General features: G+C 38.5%; 1 non-coding gene across 1 annotated transcript; it reads right to left on the bottom strand.

The window, feature by feature from the left end:
- Nucleotides 1-213: 213 nt before the first annotated feature.
- LOC123390925 lies at nucleotides 214-357 on the bottom strand. Its single transcript, XR_006605512.1, has one exon. It is a non-coding gene; the product is annotated as a U4 spliceosomal RNA (small nuclear RNA).
- Nucleotides 358-5,477: the final 5,120 nt, after the last annotated feature.

Below are 5,477 nucleotides of genomic sequence, written 5' to 3'. Positions count from 1 at the left end.
TAGAGACCTTTGGAAAATGAGAAGAGGATTGTGTCTGTGGACTAGAGGGAGATAAGTTAGATTAAATCAGGGAGAGAATGATGAGGTGTTCGATGTAATGTTTATCAACATAAGAATGCAGACATTCCAAGTTTCAGGGAACTGACATTGGAGACTTCATGTGGCTTTTACCTGTAAATCCTACTTTTCTGTGAGATAATATATTAAAGAATGCAATAGGAACCGTGAGTCCATGAATTCTTTTCACTGAGCTTAAATCACTGGGAATATTACACAATTTTGAAAAAAGTTTTCAATTAGCAATAATCACGCCTCAGATAAACCTCATTGGCTACAATAGTGCCACTGCACAAAGCTTATAATTTTGAAAATAGAAGGGGACCTGACCATTATAAGAAGTATCCAATAGACTAGAGCAAAAGTTAATCTTGCTCACTTGTAAACTGCCAGCATTTGATGGGAGAAGGAACAGCAGAAACGCTGGATTACAGAGCTGGGATCCCCTGACAGGTGGGCAGGAGTTCCTGCAGGGTCCTTTTTTGATCATCTCACACAAACCTTCTATGGTTGTTTCAGCAGCATTGTGTAAAGTGCTCTAACATGCAGCCTTCTGGGAGAAGGCATGTAGACTGCCATGCTCAAAACCAGTGCAAGCCACCACATGAATCACGGACACATACTCAGACACACCATTAGAATTTTTAAAAATATTATCTTGACACCAGTGGTAAAGCAGCGAGGATATTTACCTTTCAAACATTTCTGTTAGGGGGTGCCTGTGTGGCTCAGTGGGTTAAGTGTCCAACTCTTGATTTTGACTCAGGTCATGATCTCAGGGTTGTGATATTGAGCCCCTTGTAGGGACCCAGAGTAAGCAAGGAGCCTGTTTGAGATCCTCACTAGCCCCCTCATGTTCTTTCTTTATAAGAATAAATAAATAAATAAACTCTTATTCTTTTTTTAAAAAAGATTTTATTTATTTGTTTGAGAAAGAGAAAGAGAGAGTGTGCACAAGCAGGGTGGGGAGGGACAGAGAGAGAGGGAGAAGCAGACTCCCCACTGATCAGGGAACCTGACATGGGCCTTATCTCAGGACCCTGGGATCATGACCTGAACTGAAGGTAGATGCTTAGCCAACTGAGCCATCCAGGTGCCTCAATAAAGAAATTCTTCTAATAGGTAAATTCCACCTTCTTCTTGAAATGGGGTAAAACTTACTAAGTATTTCAACATCACTTAGCATCAGGGAAATACCAGTCAAAACCACAATGAGACACACCCCACACATACCAGTAAGAATGGCTAAAATTAACTACTCAGGAAACAACAGATGTTTGGCAAGGAGGCAGAAAAAGGGAAACCCTTTTACACTGTTGGGTGGGAATGCAAACTGGTGCAGCCATTCTGGAAAACAGCATGGAGGTTCCTCAAAAATAGAACTACCCCCATGATGTACTATACACTGGCTAACTAAACATGAAAAAATAAGTAACTACCCTATGACCAGGCAGTTCTTTACCAGGCATTTACCAAAAGGGTACAAAAATAGTGATTCGAAGGGGCACACATGCACCCTTCTGTTTATAGCAGCAATGTCCACAATGGGCAAAATACGGAAAGAGCCCAAATGTCTACCGACAGATGAATGGATAAAGAAGATGTGGTATATGTCTACAATGGAATATTACTTGGCCATCAAAAAGAATGAAATCTTGCCATTTGTAATGACATGGATGGAATTAGAGCAGATTATGTTGAGTTAAATAGTCAATCAGGGAATGACAAATAACCATATGATTTCACTCATATGTGGAATTTAGGAAACAAAACAGATGAACAGAGGAAAGGGAAGGAAAAATAAAGTAAGATTAAAAACAAAGAGGGAGGCAAACCAGGAGAGACTCTTAATGACAGGGAACAAACTGAGGGTAGCTGGAGGAGAGGTGGGAAGGAGATGTGGTAATTGGATGGTAGCATTAAGGAGGGCACATGATGTAATGATCACTGGGTGTTACATGCAACGGAGGAGGAACCTCTGAATTCTACCCCTGCAACTAATAATGCACTATATGTTACATCAGTTGAATTTAAATTATTTTAAAAATTTTTTAAAAAATCAAGAAAACCCTTAATGAGCATTTTATTAAAGCAAGATCCTACTTAATCACACTTTCAGAATGGACAGAGTTACATCATCAACAGACATTTTCTAAAAGATTTAAAAGACAATGGGTAAATATAAGGAAAGCTTCTTTTCTCAGGTCAAATATTGTCAATAATATTGAGGAAAGTAAATTATAAATGAACCTTTAAATTTGGGGAGAATTTATGACTGTGTTTAGAAAGCAAACCAGCACCAAAAAACCTCGCTAGCTCATATAAGTCAGAGTCAGTCAACTTGATCCAAAATGCCAAGCAGGGATCATTTTGGGGACAGAGGACAAGAGCAGTGAGAGCACTTTCTAAGGAGTCTCTACTGGAGGTTTGGCACAGGAAAGGCTGTTCCACGTGAACATCTCAGGAGTATGCCTTTAGCACTTCACAGGTATATTCGCATATTACAATCAATGTCTAAAACTCACTTTATTTCACAGAAGGCATAATCTGTTATTGCCATTTTTATATAAAACACTGAGATGTGGGGGTTAGACCAAGCCCTGTAGATCTGGGAGTTACTTTTTATAATTTATAGGTCAACGTAGATAAGGTAAATTTACACTGGTATCAAAGGAAAACAGTGTTTCCTGTAATAAGAGAGAACTTTACCTTTCTATTAGGTCTTAGAACTACATAAAGCCATGAAGCATTTGACCAAAAACAGGGTCCATGAATATCTCTAAGTAGAAAATGTGACAACCATTTTTTTCAGTTTTATGAAACATGTTTCTTTTCATTAAAGAAGGTTTTTTTATTGCCAAAAACTTCAAATAAACACAAAAGCAGAGAGGATAGTCAAATGAAGCCCCATGGGTTCATCAGTCAACTCCAAAAATTATCAATTCATGGCCAATCTTGTTTTATTTATAATACCACCTACTTTCCTCTCCACCTAGATTATTTTGAAATAATTCCCAGACATATCTTTACATTGATGAATGTGAAGCATGCTTTAAAAATCGGTATATATATTTTAAATCTCTATCACTGAAATGTGAAAGTGAGCCAAGAATCCAAAAAATGCAGGGCCTGGGTCATATTGCATGGTGCAATCCTTCTCTTCCATAAACTTTTACACAAGTGAAATCATATTAAATATATTTCAAGGGAGGTCTAAAAGCAAAAGATGAGAAGACCTTAAAAAAATACTGGAGAATATTTGCAAGGTATTTGCAATTAATTTTGTGTGTGTGTGTGTGTGCATATGTTTCTGTATTCATCCATTATCTATCATCTATCTATAATTTACTCAAAATTAGAATGATAGTTTTGTGCTAAGGAATAATACGTCTTCTTTTCCCACACTTACCACATTCCTAGATACCTTCTCTAGCTCAAGAGGTCGTATGTACCCGAGCACACCTCTGAATCAAGATAGAAATGCGAATGATGAGGAGAGATCTGAGACTGACTCAAGTCCAAGAGAATCAGATAGCTAGTTTCTAGATGTCTTGGTTATTTGCTGTTCTTTGTGGGTTAACTAATAATTCATGCAGTCATGTGGCGTCATGTCTCTATCCTCCCTACTCTCCATTCCCTGTACCGGGAAGCTCCATTTTGGTTCTTCCCCCAGGCGACCTACCTTCCTCTATTCAGCCTCAGCTCAGCACTTCGAATCACCCCAGACACCTCCTACTTCCTCATGAATGTTATCAAATGGATCCTCCTAGTATAGTTGAAATCCTAGTGCTGTTTTACCAAGCAGATCCTAAATACCTGTGGGCAGCCCACTGTTAAGAGCTTAGCCTTTGGAATCCAACAAAGTCTTGACCATTAAATTTGCCCTGTATTATCTGACAGAGGTCCCCAACCTTTGATGAGCCATGGTTTCCTTATCTGCAAAATGGGGATAATACCATATATTTTAGGATTTATATTTGAATTAAGTTGGATAATACAGGTTGGTATATAGGTTGTCTTTGAGTATCAGTCGGCTACATAATATGTTCCATTGACTCTAAGGCACATCTTTTTATACATCTCTGAAATGGGGTGTTGAAGTCACTGTTTGACAGGTGGCATAAAGTTGTCGTTGTCTTTGCATACATCAGAAGAGCTGAGCCCAAACTTGCAGAATGGATGAAAAGCCAGGAAGCAATACTGAAGCAAACAATCTTTAGCCTCTAGTAATCTCTGGTTATTAGTCTCTTTGTACTAATTGTGTTTTAGGAAAAATGCATTTTCCTAACAGCCAAGTTACGCAGAAACTTTTAGAACCCAACCCATGTATGAATGAAACAACTGCATGAACAGTTTAACTATGAATATAAAAAACTGAGAACATTTTTGTCATTTCAAAAATATGGCATATTTGCCAGTCAACTTATGTATTCATATCCTTTTATAGTATGAATTTAGTGCTATTCCTTTGAATGACTTTTAACTATAGATTGCTATTAAACAAGCACATGATTAGAATTACACTTGGAGTTTGATACATTTTCTTTTAAGGAAAGACTGCTCATCTTTGCCATTTTCATTGGTACACTAAATGCTCTGGGCACTTAAACTTTTTCCCAAGTGTGTTGGCGTCTCTCTAATCTTTGCAATCAAAGGAACTGGGTAAATCACTTTGCTAGGGAAGCAACACTTGCTTAGTGCACAATAAATGGTAATCTAGAAGATTTTAGATTTATTTTTTTCACAGACTGGTAAGATGTAATTTTCCTCAACTCAGTGTATTGATTTTATAGACCCTATCATAAAAATCCCAAGCTTGAGAAGCAAGTATTCAGCACCTCTGGTTCCATAGAGAACCAACAAACCTCACACGAAGACATCCTGCAATTTTCTCCGGAAGCACATTTTAGTGTTTAATAATCCGTACGATTCTCAGAAATTTTTTCTTATATCCATATTAAATTACTAATGGCATATAGGTTTTGAGTTTCAATCCTAAATCACTGGAATGAATTACCTTTTCTAGGGAAACAGACATCCACAGAGGCTCTTGAAGAAGTGCTGTCTGTGTAAAATAAACGGAAATTACTACCTTTCTGGCCTGGAGCAAGAAATTTTCAGTCAAGTGCTCAACTCCACAAACTGCTTGTGCTGCAGGAAGCTGGACCATTGTCATCAAATGATCTTAGTCATAACCCTCTTGAACTCTCACGAGTCATGTTAGCACTGGGACTGACACTGACAGCACAAAATGAACTATGACACAAAGCCAGACAAGTCGTAGTTGCGCCATCGGGGTGATGGGTTATGCGCACAGACACACATTTCCAGCCCATCTCAGGAGGCACTCTGAGTCTGAGCTGATGAGGACGGGCTGTGCCAAGCTTCCTGTTAATGTCTGTGGCCCCTGAGCCCAAGCG

The sequence above is a fragment of the Mustela putorius genome, unplaced genomic scaffold (genome assembly GCF_011764305.1).
Source record: "Mustela putorius furo isolate JIRA1106 unplaced genomic scaffold, ASM1176430v1.1 tig00000151_pilon_pilon_pilon, whole genome shotgun sequence".
NCBI lineage: Eukaryota > Metazoa > Chordata > Mammalia > Carnivora > Mustelidae > Mustela > Mustela putorius.
Note: the sequence above shows the minus strand (reverse complement) of the source record. Positions and strands in the feature narration are given on the sequence as shown.